This window comes from Mesoplodon bidens (assembly GCF_964165515.1).
Source record: "Mesoplodon bidens genome assembly, chromosome: 13".
In the NCBI taxonomy this organism is placed as follows: Eukaryota; Metazoa; Chordata; class Mammalia; order Artiodactyla; family Ziphiidae; genus Mesoplodon; species Mesoplodon bidens.
In genome coordinates, this window is record NC_138169.1 from 84,943,182 (window position 1) to 84,963,966 (window position 20,785).

General features: G+C 40.1%; 1 pseudogene across 1 annotated transcript; it reads right to left on the reverse strand.

Annotated features, from left to right (window-relative positions):
• Positions 1 to 18,056: 18,056 nt before the first annotated feature.
• LOC308626923 (ubiquitin-conjugating enzyme E2 D3-like) lies at positions 18,057 to 18,963 on the reverse strand (annotated as a pseudogene). Its single transcript has one exon. The product of its transcript is annotated as a ubiquitin-conjugating enzyme E2 D3-like (transcript).
• Between the last annotated feature and the right edge of the window lie 1,822 nt (positions 18,964 to 20,785).

Here is a 20,785-nt window from a genome sequence, read left to right on the forward strand (position 1 = left end):
TTTTATACGCAAGTATTTTTTTCTATTAAAGGTCGAAGTTCTTCATTTATTCTTTATCCCTGCAGGCAAATCCCTGATCCAGGCTTTAGTCATCTTCATCCTGGATTACTTTAGAACCTCTCATGGCTCTCATGGTTTTTTTTTTTTTAATCACTGTTAAAAGCTACCTGTTTATTTTTTATTTTAAATGTATTATTCAACTTTAAAACCAGTGTTTGGGTTAGATACTCTCCTTTGTCCTCTCTATAAATCGATAAATTTGTAACGGGTAAACTGAGACACAGAGAGTTCAGGGGTTTGTCTAAGTTCTCAGATACAGAAAGTGGAGGACCTGGGAATCCAAGGTAGGCAGTCTGATTCCTAATCCAAGCTCACAACCCTGTTTTCTATCACCAGAAGAACTTTAATTCTAGGGGAAGCTAACTGCTTTCCCCAACCCAACTTTACCTAAGGAGTTGGAGAAACTCAGTGAAGATCAAGGTCATCATGGGTCTTCAAGGGGTTCCCAGCTGTCCAGTAGGAAGCAGTGCACTAATTTAGTTGCCTTTCTTTAAAAGATACTCTTATTGAGCTTTAGGTTTTTGATCCCTTAATTACTGGAGGCTGAGACCATAAGTTTATGAGTTTCTCTGTTTTAATATGTGTTTGTTTGTTTGTTTGTTGCCCTGGTGGCTCTTACTGTGGAAATAAGAATCTGTTTACAATGTAGACATCTTTTCATTCTGGGAGTGATGCTCAAGATGAAGTTGAAATAATACAAAGGCAAATATATCAGCCGAGGTGTTGTTTGGACCACACAGATAGGGGCTATCACTGCCAGTCTCTGAAATGTGAGTGGGGAGAGGAGGCCTGGCAACTTCCATGCTTAGGAACGCTTTGGGCTAAAACTTTAATGGTATGAATAAGAGCTTGTACATGGGCATCCTCTTATGGTAGAATGACTGGGCCCATGGGACTGAGACCAGTTTGTGGGCACAGATAAAAGGAACTGAGGAGACAGCCCTCTTACCTGTCCCTAGAGGAGCCCTGCCCAGTGGACTTGCTCCAGGTCTGGAAATGTTCTCCAGCTGTGCTGTTTAATGTGTAACCACTCATCAGAGGTGGCCATTGAGCACCTGAAATGTGGCCAGTGGGATCAGAGAACTGATTACTTAAATATTATCTGTTTTTTAATTTAAATTTAAATAGACACATGTGTCAAGTGGCTACTGTATCATATAGCGCAGGTCTAGAGCACAGGTTCTCAAGCTTCAAACTTTTCTGTGCTGGGAGAGAAGTGAAGAGAAAGGGATGGAGGAAGGACACTCCAGGCCCAGGAGTTGGAACCCAGCATCTGGAGGTGAAATAATAGCAAGGCTGGACCTTCTCAATCTTGCTCAATTATAGTGTCCTTCATGTCTCGGCTTATTTTTTTTCACTGCGGCCCTAAGCCAAGAGAAGTACCTAACCATCCCATGGGCTACATAGTTAGGTCCAAACAATACAGTCATGTTCACAGGATGCTCAACAGATGTCCCTGTGCTTCCCTCAAACATTTAAACTATGCTAAGTTTCCCTTGAGAGTGTGTTGTGAAGCCTGGAGAGACCCATGAAGCCAGGCCATGGGATCCCCTACTGAATGGGAACAATTTCACAGAATATGAACATCAGACACAGTCACTCCAGGACCATGTTGGGACAAGACTAAACCCAGGACACCCTGCTCCCACAGTAGTGATCAAACATCTTTCCCTCCTGACCGGTACAAGCCCTACTGCCCGTGACACCTTAAGCCCCAATTCATTGCCCTCCCTCCCACATAAACAAGGCTAAGATGCTCAATCATCAAATCACCACTGCTTCCTGGCAGCATCCAATCCAAAATTAATTTCCTGAAATTCTCCCCCAAAATCAAAATTTCAAACTAAATGACAAGCCCACCACCACACGCTTCCTGAGACACCCTATGGTTGCCCACAGTGTAGGAGCATGTTAACAGACCTAGCTTTGGCTGCAAGTATGTTTCTGGTGGTCTCTGGACACTAGGGTTTATCAGGTGGATTCTAAAATTTCCTGTCACATGACAGTTTATATGAGAAGCATCCTTGTGGTTTACTAAAGGAATGATGCCCCCCTTTGCAACTTCTCTTGTAGAGGGATACATGGGTCTCTGCATGAGTCAAGAACCATTGCTTTGGGATGTCCCTGGTGGTACAGTGGTCAAGAATCTGCCTGCCAATGCAGGGGACACAGGTTCGAGCCCTGGCCCAGGAAGATGCCACATGCTGTGGAGCAACTGAGCCCGGGTGCCACAAGTACTGAGCCTGCACTCTAGAGCCTACAAGCCCCAACTACTGAGCCCGTGCACCACAATTACTGATTCCACATGCCGCAACTACTGAGCCCAGGTGCTGCAACTACTGAGCCCACGGGCCGCAACTACTGAGCCCACGTGCCAAGATCCCGTGCTCCGCAACAAGAGAAGCTACCACAATGAGAAGCCCACGAACCACAACGAAGAGTAGCCCCCACCCACCACAACTAGAGAAAGCCTGCGTGCAACAATGAAGCCAAAGAAAAAAAAGAACCATTGCTTCAGTCTTTTGCTACAGTAGACTGGAAGTAATAATTCTCACCTCTTTCCATTTTGTGAACTAACAAATACTTTCTTTAAGAAAAGTGTTGTTCAATTACCTCCTTCAATGGATTCTTTTGAGAGGCTGAATATACAAACAAACAATATCCAGGCCGTATATAAAAATAGAATCTGACCCACAATCTGCAGCAACTATTGCAGGAAATCAACCCATTATCTATGGTAACCATCCCAGGAAGCCAGCCTCTAATCCAGAAGTAAGACTTGTAGGAATCAGACCATTTTAGCAATATGGTCCAGGAAGCCAAATAATAATCCCTGTAACAGTCAGCCTAAAATGGCCAGGAATTGATTAATAACTGACAGCTTCCCTAATTTTTGTACCAGCTCCCAACTTTGGACCAATGAGAGAAAGCCAAATATGCATCCCTAGCCAATCACAAAGGATGCCCCCCTTGAAGCTAGCACACCACTGGTTCTCACCCCCCAGCTCCACAGCCAACAGCCTTTACGCAGGGCACACCTGAAGTCTTCCCTTTATTAGACAGCTCTTCCTCTCTTCTGAGTCTGCTAAAACACAAAGGATGGGTAGCTGACTCCCCTGCCATAGTGAACTTGAATAAATAGCTTTTGCCTTTTCTCATTTGGTAGGTCTCCATCTATTTCCACACCTATAATTAAAATCCTACTGTATATTTCAAAACCCACCCTGCAGGATGTTTGCACCAACTTACATAACCACTAATGTGCTTCAGATTTCTGTTTCCCTACAGCCTCACTAAATCCTAGGATTTATCAATCTTTTAAATCTGGCCAATCTGTTAATAGGCATTGGCTCATGATTTTATGTGAATTTATTTGATTTGCAGAAGGTGAACATCTTTTCACATGGTTATGGGCCATTTGTAATTCCTTCTTTGTAAATTGCCTGTTCTTGTATTTGGCCCATTTCACGGGAAGATAAGAACTTTGAGGCCAAGTTCCAACTCTATAATTACTGCCTATTTCATCTGATTGATTCTTATAATTTTCTACTGTACGCCCAGTAGAAATCCAGCTGAGAATGTTGTGTTTGAAGAGCTATGCCTTTCAGGGAATTCCCATCAAGAAACTGGGTATTACTAGACCTAAGAAGTAAAAACTATGTCCATAAAAGAGATGTGAAATCCAATCCCAGGGAGAATATGAATGCCAGATCTGGACAGCCCCAGGGGACATTTTTGACCAAAGAAACATGCACCTTTAGTGTATGAGGCTGTATGAATACCAGTGCCTGTTAGAGCTCATCTGAGCATCAGACTTCAGTCACTGGAGCTCATAATGGTCCACCCTGCCATGCAACAATGTCCTGCAGCCTATAAGGATAAGTAGGAAGCCCTAGACATTGTCCAAGGCATCATTTAACAATCCACTGCACCACCAGCCAATCCTGATTCATTCTCCGGGGAGACAGGATGGAGCAAATGCAACAAGGAATTAATCTAAGGGTGAATTAACTCAGGAAATTATGGCGAATACAAAGGGATTTGACTTTGTCACACACTATAGAATGAGATGCTTTTCAGTTGCTTGTAAAATTACGACACTGTGAAGTGGGTTATCTTTTCACTTTATGGTTTCAACTAAATGAAGGAAGTTCTCCTCTCTCGGATTCTGCTGGTCCCCTGGGAGCTAAAGCATTCTTTCCTACACGTACTGGGTGAGTTTCAGAACCTTGGCACTAATGGGATTCTAGATCCCAGTTAAAAAAAAAAAAAAAAAAGAGTTTAAACCACAAACACAAGGTGTCAAATCTTATGTTTTGGATCTTATCTGAAAGAATAACTCCCTTTTTCTCTGGCTTCCCTCACTTTCCTCCCCTTAAAGAAGACTCTCAGGCCCTTTGCAACGTCACATTTTTGTATACATTAGGAGATATTCTGAGTCTTCTTTCTAAAAAGGCCAGACCATTTTCACGAATAGAAAGTTAGAATGAAACTGGTACCTGAAGGAAGCAAATGGAACGGTAAACCTGGCTCATTAAAATATATAAAACCCCACCTAAATGGGCAGCAAAAAAAGAAGTTAAGCCATATGAACAGATAAACCACAACTATAAAGAAAGTGATGTTTTTCCTGTATTGGTGTGCTGCAAATTCAAATTGATTAGCCATATCCTGTCAAGAAAATGGATTGAACAGATCAATAAATTATGAGTAGAACTGATAAAACTGGCATCATAATTACAGTGAAGTATGTTACAGAAGCTTGCAAATGCTTGGGCTTCACAACAGAACCGTCAGCAGGATCCTGGGTCATGTATTTGCTTATTGTTCTTTCTGGACACAGAAATCTCTTGCTAAAACCATATCAAACAGGTAGATAATTCAGTTCAGGCTAATGAGGAGTTAACTGTCATTTTCATTAAGAAAACTAGATTAATTAGTAAAAAAAATCTTTCTCAACTTTACAGTCATTTAAACCATTAAAACAAAAGGAAATATGTGCTCAGTAAAAACAAACAAAAAATCATTCATGACCGAATTCTCCAGAGATGTTGACAACTCCATCCACTGCCCTTTAGTCACAGAGTTCGTGTGTAGGTCTCTCAGCTGAAAGACGCTGAAAATCTCAAACGACACTTTTAAGGCCCAGGCAGCCACGTTTCTGAAGGGATTTAGAAGAGGGTAAGTTTTTCTAGTTAAGGTCCATAGGAATTCATGCCCAGCTAGAGAACTGAATCTAGAGTTAAAACCACACTGTTGGGAAAAGGAGAGCTTAATTTGGGGAAGGACCACGAGCTAGTTTCCTCCAGGGCTTATCATTGGCTGGTTTTCCTTGGACTCGGGGCTGCCTCTGATGTAGCTGTGATGAAGAGCAAACACATTTAATTCAAAGTTATCTCTGCATCCCATCCATACTCTGACTATTTTTCTACATCTTTATTGGAGTATAATTGCTTTACAATGTCGTGTTAGTTTCTGCTGTACAACAAAGTGCATCAGCTATACATATACATATATCCCCATATCCCCTCCCTCTTGAGCCTCCCTCCCGCCCTCCCTGTCCCACCCCTCTAGGTTACCACAAAGCACCGAGCTGATCTCCCTGTGCTATGTGGCTGCTTCCCACTAGCCATCCATTTTACATTTGGTAGTGTATATATGTCAGTGCTACTCTCTCACCTCGCAGTACTCCGACATTTTTAAATGCACGCACTAAGAAGTCATGCTGAGTCTATTTTTTCCCAGCTACAATAGCCACCCTTTCTATTTGCAATTTACTTTACACAAATAAAGGTTTCCTAAATTTAGAAAATTTAACTTTGTTGAAATATTCTGGAAAGCGCTAATAAAAATTGTACAACCATCGTTGGAAATTAATTCAAAGAACATAATGAATAATTAAGAATATCTTTCTCTCAACATTCCAGAAATGCCCCATGGATCCAAGGAAAACCATAGGCTTTGTCCAGTCTCAGGAGTAAAAATGGGTCAAAATAAATGTTATTTGTATTTAAGTTATTTATTTGGGAGGAGGGTATCTAGATAAAATATAAACAAAGTAACCTATTTGAAGGGACTCTTTAAACAATGTTACTAAGACAGGCTGGTTAAAGAAAAAGCTCACATACCACCCAAAATAAGCCAAAAAATGATTCAGCAACTTTGACGCCAAGGCTGTGACTTTACATAATTTAATGAACTTTAAATACAGTGAAATGGTAAAGCATTTTTACTCAAATATCTATTTCAGCAATTTGAGCTACTGAGTGAGGGAAAAAAAATTCCACAATGACCTTGTTTAGGTGTTAATCTTGAGTTTCCTGTTAAATTAATGGGTGACTGTTATTTATTTGCATTTGTAATACAAATCCAACTCTAGAAAGTTGTTGGCATTTTCATGTTTTCTTTACAAAGTAAACAAAAAGCTTATATATTAGTCAAATGACTGATTCTCCCCAATCTGAATATTGTAGTCTATTCTCATCACTCCTTTTCCCTTTCTCAAAGTCTGCCTTTGTGAAGAGAGTGAGGGAATCAATGAACTGTATTCTTTAAAAATAATAATAGTAACAGACAAGCCACAACAACAAGAATTTCCTTCACTGAGCACCTTGGCTATCCCTGGAGGGAACTGGGGAGAAGAAAGAGATGCATGATGAGGTTTTCCTTTGGGCGTCATATAAAGAGGTTATTTTAAAAGATTTATTCAACTAACATCTTAGTTTTTTAAAAAATCATGTGTTTATTGTTTAAAAAATAAAATATAGATAGACAAAGAGAGTAATAGCAGGGAAGAAAGAGGAAGCCACCCAGCATCCACCCAGCCAGAGAAAACCATTTCTATACATGAAAATAAAAATACTGCCCGTTCTTTTTAATTTCTATATTTCTATTTAACAGTATCTTGTGAATATCTTGCCAAGTCAGAAAATTTATTTCTATCCCTGCATTTTAATGAGCACATTGTACAACTTGGCAGGGATTTCTTCAACTATCCATCTATTGTTAAAGCCTTAGAGCATTCCCACCTGCAGTCTATCACAAAAAGACAGTGATGCTTTCTTTGTAGCTGCTTTATTGTATGAACGTCTTCAATTATTTCCTTGGGATAGTTTCCTAAAAGTAGAATTGCTGAGTCAAGGGGTAGAGTCTCTTAATAAATCCGGACAAATGGCTTTCAGAAAGTTTATGCAAATTTATATGCCTACCAGGAACATAAGAGAGTCCTACATCCCCATATCCTTATCAACATACTTAGTTGTCTTATTAATCTTCCCCATTTTGTAGGTAAAATATATCTCTTACATTTCATTTTCACTTCCTAAAGGTAAGCTGGGACAACTGCATGTATTTATTAGCCATTGAGTTTAAAAGAATCTGGTAGCATATATGTGGGTGACTGTCCTCTAATTGTAGGTGAGCATACTGAGGGTCTATTTCCCACCAAAGAATAAGAGAATACAGAGTCTACAATTTTATTAGGTGACAAAATGATGTTAAAATATATTTCACTTTGGCAACAAAAACACAGACACCCCCCACATATGTTTAGCAGTTTAAAGAACAGATGAGCAGATGAACAAAATGCAATTATTCTCCCTATCAAACGGATTTATAAACTGAAAGCCAGTGAAATACTGATCAACGAATGGAGACCCACCTAGGAGAGCTGCTGAAAGATTGGGTCATTCTAGCCTCGTAATACTTCCAGGTGCATCTGCTGAACGTTTGGAGAAGATTCGTGATTCTCTCGGCACATGTTTTCAGGATTCTTAACCAATTCTTAACCAAGTAAGGAAGACTAGCAGATTAAGAGCAAAAAATATCACATCTGCTGTGCTATGGAAAGTGGGATAAGGGTGCAGCTTGCAGGACTCAATACGTGACAAGCCCAAGCCACAAGGGAGTAAACCGGAGAGCAGGAGACCAGCTGAGGAAGGGCTCACTCCATCAGCTCCTAAGTAAAGAGCGTCAGGGGCAGCCCAGCCCCTCAAGGTAAGGGCAGGGCAGGGGCTCTACCCAGTGGCTATGAAATCCGATGATTGGAAAAAAATAAAACAGACTAAATAAATTTTCTCAAAAATAAAAAAGGAGGGCTTCCCTGGTGGCGCAGTGGTTGAGAGTCCGCCTGCCGATGCAGGGGACACGGGTTCGTGCCCCGGTCTGGGAAGATCCCACATGCCGCAGAGCGGCTAGGCCCGTGAGCCATGGCTGCTGAGCCTGCGCGTCCGGAGCCTGTGCTCTGCAAGGGGAGAGGCCACAACAGTGAGAGGCCCGCCTACCGCAAAAAAAAAAAAAAATAAAAAATAAAAAAAATAAAAAATAAAAATAAAAAAAAAATAAAAAAGGAGCCACAATTGCTCCTTTAAAGTTTGTTTAATTAGTAACAACTTTGTTCTATAGAATTTTTATACATCTAGAAAATGTTCAACTGGGCGAAAATAAACATTCTTTCTTAAGCACCTCCTAGCAAATGTTTGACATGCCTGTATTAAGTGAAATTATAAGAACCAGAAAGTGAAAATAAGATGACAAATGAAAATAAACACGTGTCTTGGAATGAACTTCTGGTGAACAGTCCCACAGGACGATCACAAAGGCCCAGGTTGCCTTTGTGGGTTTGCTTGCCTTGGTTGATGTCAGCAGCACAGGAATTCTGGAGGGCTTTTGATCACTCCCTGAGTTCCCCCAGGATACACAGAAGGAAGGTTTCTCATATCAAGAAGCTTTAAAAATGTTAAGCTTGAGTGGAGCTAAATCTGATTATTTGATGGCCTAGAAATCTATGGACTTTTTAAAAGAATGGATGGTAGCTTTCAATTTTATCACGCTGTAATTAAAAAATACTTTCACATGCATGAATTGTCAGGGGGCATTGGATCATCATTTCCGAGCTGGAGAAACTGAGTCACTGTGTTGCTATGTGATTCAGCAAAGCCATGGTTTTAGACAGAGTTAGGACTCAGGTTCACACATTTTGATTCCCTCAATCCAATTTTACTTTCATTACATCTTAGCCAATTCACATTCAAGTTGAAATAAATTGTGTAATAAATTTCAACTATTTTCCTTACCCTTTCCTTCTACCTTCAACCAACCATTTACAAAGTCTATCAGGGTGTTTGTTGAACACCCCAATTTCCTGACTGCTTAAAAGGCAAGAGTTTGCTTTTATCTAACCCCGATTATTTGGAGACAAAGAAATGAAATTTGACCTTCAGAAGTTTTCTCAGATGACAAGCATAAAAGCTCCAAACTGCTACCCTTTTTCCTTTTTATTCTTTTTTTTTTCTTTCTTTTTTTGGCATCCTTCTCAGAGGTAGAGGGGTATAGGAGAAAATAATGTAACTGATGGCTATATCAAGTGGCTAATGGAGGAAATCAATTTCAAAGTAAGATTTACCTTATTGATGAATTCCAAAGATAAGAGCATAGTCTTTTATGATTAATATTTGCTGGGCGCAATGTGTCATTTTATAAATAATATAAATTGCAGTTGATTGAACTGAAAATGAAATCCGTATCATCTAGCATTCCACTAAAACATAAGGACAGCCAGATTTGAAGGAGAGATTTTGTTTCTGTTTTAATAGAAAAAGAATTCAATTTCCACTTTTACAGACATCTCCTGGGACTTTCATAAGAATGTAATAGTTACTATGAATGAATCTGAGGCAAACTATTTTTAACTAATTAAGGCAATTTGATGGATTATGAAGAAGAGGAAATTTTTGGAGGGTTTTAAGCATGTTGGGTAATATTATGAGTTCAATTTTAGGATACTGGGATGGAGATGCTTCTAAGACATTCATGGGAAATACTATATATGTATCAAAAACACTGACCCAGCATTCAGAATAAAAATCTCAGCAGGAGAATAAAGTAGGAAATACTCTGTATTTCAGTAATCGAGGCTGTAGGTGTATATGAGATTGCCTAAGAAGAGGGTAAAATGAAAAGAAAAGGTAGCCTAAAACCAAATCTAGAAAAACACCAATGTTTAAAGAATGGATAGAGACCAATCACCTGGTTATGGGGGAGAGGGAGGGAGGGCGTGGTAGGAAGAGAGTCACAAAAGCCAAGAGAGAAAGGAGTGCTCACCTGTGTTGACGATGATGGAAAAGCCGAGTCTGCAATTAGTGAGGGCCCCCTCCTGGCTTCATGGAAGTCGGCATTATTGGGTCCCCTAAAAATGTCAGGATCAGCTGAGCAGTGAGGCAGAAGCAGAAGAGATGAGTGACATTGAAGAGTGAGTGACAAAGAAAATTAGCTGGTGTATACAGCTGTTTCTTTCAAAAACTTTAGCTATGATTAGCCAGAGATGACATGGTCGAATGACATCCAGGAAGAGTTATTTTTGTTTCATTTTGTTTTTAAAATAGAGACTAAGCAGCATCTCAATACTGATGGGAGGATCAAGAAGAGAGAGAAAGAAAGCTGAAAACAGGGAAGGAAGGTAATCAACAAGGTAGGTTTATTTAAAAAGCATAAAGGAAGTCGTTCCCACCACCATCTACCAGTGGAAGAGGGAAAAGATAGGTGTGAAATATTTTTATTTGTTTATAGATACAGGAAAGTTAATGCAGTTCTTATCTGATAACTTCTGTTTTCAGGGTTAAGTAACAAGAAGGGTCATCAGCTGAGAGTCAGGGTGAAGGAGGGAGGCTTGCATGTTGGAATAGCTGGAATAGAGTTTATAAAAGTTGAAATGACTGGTTCAGAGAGAGGGAGAGAGCAGGCCAACCAGGGGAAGATACAAGAAAAGCTAAGCAATTTTGAGAGAATCTGTTGAGTTTAGTGACTGGGAATCATAGCACTGTCAATTTGCTAGGCAGTGTAAATATAAACCCAATGTTTATATAAATAAATGTCAGTGCTCAAGTTGCCAGAAAACTCAGGAACAAAAGAAAACAGTAGTTCCTAACACCACAGGGGACCCATTTCAAATGACAGCATGAAAGAAGAACTCTCATTAAATAGGAGGGGGCGGGGTCAAGATGGCCGACTAGGAGGACACGGAATTCGCATCTCCAAACAACCAGGGCACCTACCAGGCACCAGTGGGGGACCACGGACACCTAAGGGGACAGAGGAACCCCCAGTGACCGGGTAGGACGTGGGGCGTGGGGGGAGTGAGGGGGGAGGAGAAGTGGAGGTGGGACGGGTGTGGCACCCGAGGAGCGGCTGGGGGAGGGGAAGGGATCCCACGCCCGAAGGGGGAAATCGGCGGACCACTGGGAGGGCAGAGGATCCAAAGGGAGTGTGGCCAGGTTTTCCCTGCCCACTTGGGCCCCCAGGAACCTGCTGAGATCCAGGCCTGATTCTCTGCCCACCGAGGCCCCCTCCAGCCATGCGGGTCCTGACGGAGAGGGAGGGAGGGAAGAGGGAGCGAAAGTAAAGGCTGGACCTCCGGGACGGCACCCCCGAGGGGCGGCTGGGGGAGGGGAGGAGTTCCTACACCCAGTGGGACCCACCCACGGTTAGGGGTGCAGCGGGGACGGGGGAAACGGTGGGGGAGGGGAGCGAAGGAACGGAAGGGAACGGGGCCAGCGCTTTCCCTGTCCACTCAGGCACCAGGGAGGCCTGCAGGGCTCCTGGCCTAATCCTCTGCCCTCGGAGCCTCCCTCCTGCAGGGCAGAGCCCAAGCCCCGCCCCTACCGCCCCAGGGCCCCACCTCTACACTCGGAGACCCCCTCCGAGACCCCCTCCAAGGGGCTGGGCCTAAGCCCCACCCACACACCCGCATGCAGGGCCCTACTTCCGAACTCCAGAGCTCCACACTCCACACTCCAGAGGCCCTCTTTTCCACGTGCTGCCTCTCCCCTTCCATGCAGGGCTTAAGCAGAGGCCCTGTCCCATGGTTGAACGTGGCCCGCCTAGGCCCCGCCCCCAGGGCCTTTTCCAGCTGCAGCTGCATGGGTCCTGAGCCTAGGCCCCGCCCCATGCTCAAAGGTCACCCCCCACCTGCCTAGGTCCCGCCCCACCCTAAACCCCACCCCTGCCTAAGTTCCACCCCCACCTAAACCCCACCCCACATAGCCAAGGCTTCTTTTTTTTCTTTCCTTTTTTCCTCTTTTAGATTGGGGCTCTGTTTTACCTTGTTGATGCATTTATATATATATTTTTTCTAATAAATCTTTTATTTTTCTAATTTTATTTTATTCTGTGTACTTTGTTATTGTTCAGCTCCTTTTGGCTTGTTCCCCTTTTTTTCTTTTCTTTTTTCTGTTGTGATTTTATTTTACCTTGTTGCAGTTGTTTCAATTATATTTTTATTTTTCCTAATATATTTTTTATCTTTCTAATTGTATTTTGTTTTTCATTCTTTGTTATTGTACTGCTCCTTTTTTTCTTTGGCCACACCACACAGCTTGCAGAATCTTGGTTCCCAGGCCGGAGGTCGGGCCTGAGCTCCTATGGTGGGAGCTCCGAGTCCAAACCACTGGACTAACAAAGAACCTCAGACCCCAGAGAATATTAATCAGAGTGAGGCCTCCTGGAGTTCCTCATCTCAGCACCAAGACCTGGCTCTATCCAACTGCCTGCAAACTCCAGCACTGGACGCCTCAGACCAAACAACCAGTAAGACAGGAATACAGCCCCAGCCATCAAAAGAAAAAAAAAGGAAATGACAAAAAAATATGTTACAGATGAAGGAGCAAGGTAAAAACCTACAAGACCAAATAAATGAAGACGAAATAGGCAAATTACCTGAAAAAGAATTCAGAGTAGTGATAGTAAAGATGGTAAAAAATCTTGGAAACAGAATGGAGAAAACACAAGAAACATTCAACAAAGATCTAGAAGAACTAAAGAGCAAACAAACAGGGATGAACAGCACAATAGCTGAAATTAAAAATACTCTAGAAGGAATCAATAGCAGAATAACCAAGGCAAAAGAATGTTTAGGTGAGCTGGAGAAAAAATGGTGGAAATAACTGCCAGGGAGCAGAATAAAGAAAAAAGAATGAAAAGAATTGAGAGGCTACAACCTGGCTGTTAGGAGTTACTAAACCTTTGAGCACTGTTTCAGCTTAACTGATTCTTTTCTAAACATTTTAACCACATTTGATTTTTTTCCTTTGTATTGCCCTCGATGGTGACAGTATGATAGCTCCTCCCAAAGTACACAGACATTTTCTTCCCATGGAGAACTAGTAATGCAGACAGACCGACCCCACTGAGAACGTTCAGGGAAAATATTCGTGGCACAGAGCAGTGACATAGCTTCTTAGAATAAACTTCTCCAGCTGTGCTCTGAAGTAGGTTGCCTTTTCAGTCATCCTCTGTTTTGGGGGTGAAGTTTAAGAGTTACATCACGGTGTCTGGTTACTGTTCTTTGACTCATGCCGCTTGTCCACCTCTTTATGAAACTGTAGTGTCCTCTACAAACCCACAGGAGCCCTGAGCCCAGTCACTTAATGAAATGGTAGAGTCAGCCGGATCAAGAATTGTAAAATGACTTAAAAGGGTTTGACATACTGTGCCTTAAGCTACATTGGTCTATAGCATTTAAACCATTCTGACTTGAATGAGACTCTGGCCCTGCCAGGAAAATTAGTCTTTTATGATCCTGAAGATGAGAAATGCTTTCTCTCTCTAAAGGTTCACACATATACAGAAGACGATGTGTAGGTTTAAAGTAATAATAAACATTCTTTTGCTGGAGAAGGTATGGAGAAAAGGGACCCCTATTGCACTCTTGGTGGGAATGTAAATTGATAGAGCCACTATGGAGAACAGTATGGAGGTTCCTCAAAAAACTAAAAATAGAACTACCATACGACCCAGCAATCCCACTACTGGACATATAGCCTGAGAAAACCATAATTCAAAAAGAGTCATGTACCACAATATTCATTGCAGCACTATTTACAATAGCCAGGACATGGAAGCAACCTAAGTGTCCATCAACAGATGAATGGATAAAGAAGATGTGGCACATATATACAATGGGATATTACTCAGCCATAAAAAGAAATGAAATTGAGTTATTTTTAGTGAGGTGGATGGACCTAGAATCTGTCATACAGAGTGAAGTAAGGCAGAAAGAGAAAAACAAATACTGTATGCTAACACATATATACAGAATCTAAAAAAAAAATGGTCATGAAGAACCTAGGGGCAGGACAGGAATAGCAGGACAGGAATAAAGACGCAGATGTAGAGAATGGACTTGAGGACACAGGGAGGGTGAAGGGGAAGCTGGGACGAAGTGAGAGAGTGGCATGGACGTATATACACTACCAAATGTAAAACAGATAGCTAGTGGGAAGCAGCCGCATAGCACAGGGAAATCAGCTCGGTGCTTTGTGACCACCTAGAGGGGTGGGATAGGGAGGGTGGGAGGGAGACGCAAGAGGGAGGGGATATGGGGATATATGTATACGTATAGCTGATTCATTTTGTTATACAGCAGAAACTAACACAACATTGTAAAGCAATTATACTCCAATAAAGATGTTAAAAAAATAAAAATTAAAAAAAATTAATAATAAGCATTTTTTAAAGGAGCAACAATGACGATACACCATTTTTGGACAAATAAAAACAAGGCTTCCTTATCTGAGTTATTTCCTGGAAGTTCTCTCATGCTTCTGATGAATACTTGGTATGTTTGCTGACAATGGGTTAGTACAGAAGTTCATTTGAGAGATAAAAGTGTGATTGAGTCATAAGTTGTTTAATTATTTTAATATAAAGTTAAAAGTTGAAATTAGAAGACAGCCTACATTGTCAGCCCTGACCAAGAACTTATTTCTCAACCATTAAAACCCACCTAGATCTTATGTCTCTAATGCAACGTTTTCTGGTCACTTATGACATATAAATTCCCAGTCCACTGGGAATCATTGCTTGGTCTTTACTCATCTTCTCTGTTACTTTGACACTTTTAAACCTTCACCCTTCCTGAAATGCCTTTACAATTAGTACCACAGTTTTCTGAGTTTCCTTGTCTATCATCTACATAATAATCTCCTTCATTGAGTATGCTCCCCACATCTGCCCCTCAAGTGTCACTGTTCACCTAGGTCTCCATCTTGGTCTCTCTTTTTCTTTATCTTAAAGATAATGACTCATTTTTGACCCACATCTGCTCTTCTTCCTTATTCCCTGTTTCACTGAATGATGCCAAAAATACCAGGCTGTTCATGCAGAAAGTGATGGTCACCTGGATCTCTTCCTCTCCCTAAAAATCTCTTTAACACATCCTCTCATATTGATTCCCACGGCCATTGACTAAAACCATGCCTTCATCACCTGTGGCTGGCTTGCTTCATCAGCTTCCTTCTTAGTTTCTCAGCCTCTTGGCCTGCCAGCCTCCAATCCAACGCTGCCCCATGCAGTAACAATGAGTCATGTGTGACTCTTTAAGTTCTAATTAAATAAAATTTAAAATCCAGCTCCTCGGTTGCCCTGGCCACATGTGACAAGTGGCTACTGCATTAGACAGCACTTATTTAAGACATTTCCATCATCACAAAACTTTCTGTTAGACGGTACTGTTTCAATTATCCACCCAATGTATGCTCCACGGATCACTAAACTAAATCTTTCCCCTCATTAGCTAACACCTCAAAGCAATCTCAGTCTCCAGGAATTTTTCTCTAACCCTCCAAGGGTATACGAGATGCTCCATCTCTGAGCATTCGTGACATTCTGGGCTTCTCTTGATTATAAAGAGAAATAATCATGTGCTTGTCTATTTCTTCCACAAGGATGTAACCCTGAGGACAGGAATTAAGTCTGTATCTCAAGATAGTGATATGTGCATTTAATTATCCATGTATTAATTCCACAAATATTTACTGAGCATTGCTAGGGACTGTACAACAGTAAGTATTGAACAATTTAAAACTTTTTTAAATGTAGGTATACTCTAGGTGTTCAGTAAGTGTTTGTTGATTAAGTAATTTTGACTCTGATCCTAGAGAATCAATAACATGTAAATCAACTGACACATTTTTTGACATAACATATTTGGCAGTACCGTCATAAATAGACCATTAGGTTATACAAATTATAAGTTTACCAGGTAGAGATTTCTTTGCTTTCATTCTGTGAAAGAACAGATTTTAGGGGGCATGGTCATCCAATTGACTATTATCTTCAGAGGAGCAGAGTCTCTTTCTTTTGCTCAAAATTTTATCCTGCACCTAGCCAAAAATGTAGCAAGTCCTCAATAAGTATTTGTTGGATAAATGTTAAGTGAACACAGGTATCAATTAGCTTCTTTTTTTATATATATATATAAATGATTCCATTTTTTTATGGACTTCTATTTATTTATTTATTTGTTTGTTTGTTTATTTATTTATGGTTGCATTGGGTCTTTTTTGCTGTGCGTGGGCTTTCTCTAGTTGCGGCGAGCAGGGGCTACTCTTCATTGTGGTGCACGGACTCTAGGCGAATGGGCTTCAATAGTTGTGGCACGTGGTCTTCCGTAGTTGTGGCACGTGGGCTTCAGTAGTTGTGGCACATGGGCTCAGTAGTTGCGGCTTGCGGTCTCTAGAGCACAGGCTCAGTAGTTGTGGCGCATGGGCTTAGTTGCTCTGTGGCATGTGGGATCTTCCCGGACCAGGGCTCGAACCGGTGTTCCCTGCATTGGCAGGTGGATTCTTAACCACTGCGCCACCAGGGAAGTCCCTCAATTAGCTTCTTGAGTTCTTTAATCATAAACCAAAAATATTCTTAAAAAGGTCCTCTCCTAACATGATTCAAATATCTTAAAATCTCTGTTTTTGGAATTAAGATCATTTTTAAGTATTTAAAAGATATAAGGAACTTTTGGAAAAAGTTAAAAGAGAAGTCGTATAATAACTAAGTCAAAGTAAAATGCACCTTTTAAAAATATTGTAGAATCACTATGCTGGAAAAAGTGCCAACTACATTATCCATTTCATTAAATTGGATAGTTTTCACCGTAAGATTCCTCTTTTGTTATGTGTCCCTAGAGAGAACAAACTGTAATAGTGCAGTGAAGATCATGAAACAGCCAGAATTGTACGATGCCTGCTCCTAGAATAATTTGAGGAACATACATATAGTGTCATCAATTGAAAAGTTTTCAGGGAATGAAAATACGATAGTAGATTATGGATCAATGGTCTCATACTGTTGCTCTAAGTAGTAATTCTCATAAAACAGTTGAAAGCATATGCTTGAAATGGAAAAGCATTACTGGCCACCACCGTCAATATAAAACTGAATATATTGTTTGAATGTCGGAGCTACTTCTTGGAGACATTCAAAACTCCATTTTTGCTGTGGAACTTACAAACTTCAAATTCTTATGTAATTAATTGAAAATAATCTCAAAAATAAATGTTCTTCCATTTAATAGACTAAGCAAATCATTATATTACATACCATATTGCATGTTATTCAATGACCATGAGCAAAAACAGGAGCTGTCAACAAGGACTCATATGACAAGTTCAAATGGTTACTGGAATGTGATAGACTCTTTTTTTTTTTTTTTTGGTTTGTGCAACTTTATTGAAGAAAAATAAATCAATTACTAGCAGAGCTATTAGTTGATCACTCATCCATTGACAACTTGCATCATTTATTCAGTGCCATATTAAACAGTGTATTGGAAGATAGATTAACTAATAGCTCCAAGCCTCCTAACAATTTAAATGAAAATTACAAAATGTTTGAGACCCTATTTTGGAATACAAAGGGTGTTTGACTTCCAATTTCCATTCTCTGTAGAGCAAGAACAGGTCATTCCTTTATTGACATGCATAAAACACATCACATTTTCTGTTCTGCTGATGCTATCAATTTCAATACCAGTTCTCCAGCCACATCAGTTATGAGCATAAAGTATATTATGTAACCTCAAATCTCTAACACTGGAAGACTTAAACAAGAATGGATGCTGCTAGAATAATGCTGCTTTCTTTGATGTGACAACTCAGCTTCCAACTTCCTCCCCCTCTGCTGGTTCTTCAGCATGTTAGAGCAGTGAGGAATGGCTTTAGTCTCATAACCAAGTTAGAGTGAAGACACTGGCCACATAATACACATGCTCCATTTTTTAAAAAATTCTGAATCTTGGGCAACTGTTCTCTTGTAACTACTTTACAGTTTCTAAAAGCAGTTATTGTCCAAAGCTGGAAGAACTTAAGTCTTCTCAGATGAGCATGTGAATGAATGGAGGGAGGTAAACAAAAAATAAAATTAAAAAAGATGAGGTCTGATAGGGGAGCAGCCGGATAAGAAAATCAAAAAAGGAACAGCAATTTAAAATTTATTCCAGCTATAATGCAGGTTATTCTGACTTTAAGGTAGCATCGCATGGCCTACTTCTGAGTCCATTCTCGAGATATTCTGTTGTACTTATCTCTGTCTGTTTTATAGATCCGTGCAATCTCTGGCACTAGGGGGTCATCTGGGTTTGGATCACATAGCAGTGAACAAATGGATTAAAGAATTTTAGAAATAGTTAAAGCAGGAGACCGCTGTGATCTTAGAATATCGAGACAAATGCTGCCATTACTGTTAATATTTGGATGATAAATTCTTGTTGTAAATGCAGCCTTAGGTGGTTTGAAGGGGTAGTCTGTAGGAAAATAAATTGTCAAAAAGAATACACCGCCTTGACATGGGCTGTCATTAGGCCCCATAATTGTGGCTTGCCAGTGAAACATATCATCCCCAAGTGGACCTGCAGAATTGTGCTGGAGGGTCACGGGCCAAATCGCTAAGCTCCTTATTCGTCTGTTTCAGCGCCATCGTCTGTGCTTTTCGTCTGGCCCCTCACTATCTCGGTGTGTGTTCAAAGTTCCGGCCAAAACTCTTGATTATCCCGGCGGCTGGGAGGGATTGTCTCTTGGTCTCACACCGGCTCCGCTAGACGCAGGCGCAGAGGGGCCGGGGCCTCCCTCAAGCTGCGGCCTCCCCGCGCGGCAGCTTGTGATAGACTCTTTAAGTTATTGAAACTGGTCTACAGCATATGTACGGTCTCAACTTTTCTTATTTTTCTATATTACTTTCAAATGATTAAACTCTTATTTACTTTCTATCATTGGTCCAATATTTGGAACAAATCCTATTTCCTCGGCAACTTTCGCAATGTTTTGAAATCCCTAAACTAGGCGAGTCAACGAGAATATGACAAATTTATCCCTATTTGGCCTTTATCCAAACCCCTCTACTTCGTTCCATTTAAGTTCGGCAAGCTGTGTTAGCAAATAATGAACTCAGAAAAAACTTCACAGACCATATGGCTATGATTGACTTGGTTCCAAAATAGGGTCTTTATATTTTTATTAAAATAAAAAAGATATTACAGAAAATAAGCCCAGTAAAATTTCCTTTTTTTTAATTAAATAAAGGAAAATTAAACAAAAGAAAAGAATCTGTTAAAATGTTTGGTTGTATGTATGGTCACCAAAATCTATAATCAATTTGCTTTCAGTCAAATATACACACAGATAGAGACATAGACACAGTAAATACACACACACACACACATTCTAATTAATGTTTTAGATATTAGGAACATCAAAATATAGTTGTGTATGCTTCTCAAACTGGGCTTCCTATCATCTTGGATATATGGTGCTGTATCATTCCATGTTATATAAATTAATGCACTATTTATATTAATACAAAGTTATTGTGGAATAGAATGCAAAATTTGCACACATTTTCTAGCACTCAGAAATTATCAAACAAATATTAACTAATCAATGAATTAGGTTTTAAGGTAAAGCATTTTGAGCTTGCTGCAAGCCAGGTACTTTCTCAGACATCCAGGCATTCATTCTCATCTGGGAATTCTCATCTCATCATTCATTCTCATCTATATTATCTTAAAAATGTTTTCAGATAATATAAGAGAGGTTCACCTATCCAATGATATGGCACAAAACTAAAATCCCACAAATCAGAATAATAATGCTTTCATATACATCATCAGAATTACAAATGAAAATATTAGTATTTCCCAGGAAGATTGACACCTCATTATTGCCAACAAACCATGTTACTCTCAAAATTTCCCAGAGAAGTGACTAGAAGTATAAATATAACTCAAGTAAATGTATTATGTGAAAGAAAAGTGTGAAAATGCTAAGTAAAATGAAGGCTCAGTGTTTGGCATAAGTGAATAAACTATTCATGATAATTCAAGATAGGTCAATTGCTACTAAAATACATGCCAGAATTTAATAACTAACTTTTATATGGTGATCACCATGTGTTAGCCCTCTTCTAATTACTTTGCTTATATCAATTTATATCATCCTCATGCTTTCACTTATGTACCTTTATTATCCTATTTTACAGAGAAGAGAAATAAGGTCCAAAAATGTGGTAACTTTTGTAGAGATTCACAGCTGAACTGGGTTATGAATCCAGTAAGTGTGGGTCCAGAATTGGGTCTCTAATCTTTATACTATTCATCCCCTCTATATATCAGCATAAAAACCTACCAATTTAAGAAAATATACTGTTAAGCCAGTTGTATGTCACAGATATTTGTTCAAATTATTTTATAATTACACTTGCATTTTTAAATGTATAAGTGGTGTTATGTTTATCTGTGTGCTAGTCCTTTATTAAATAGTGTCACACAAGACCAATAATGATCTATGATTCAATTTCTATGCATAAGGAAACAAAGACACAAACACAACTGTATGACCTTACTAGGTCATTATGAAATGATGTTAGCAATAGGACTCAAATATCCTTGTAAGCAATTTATATG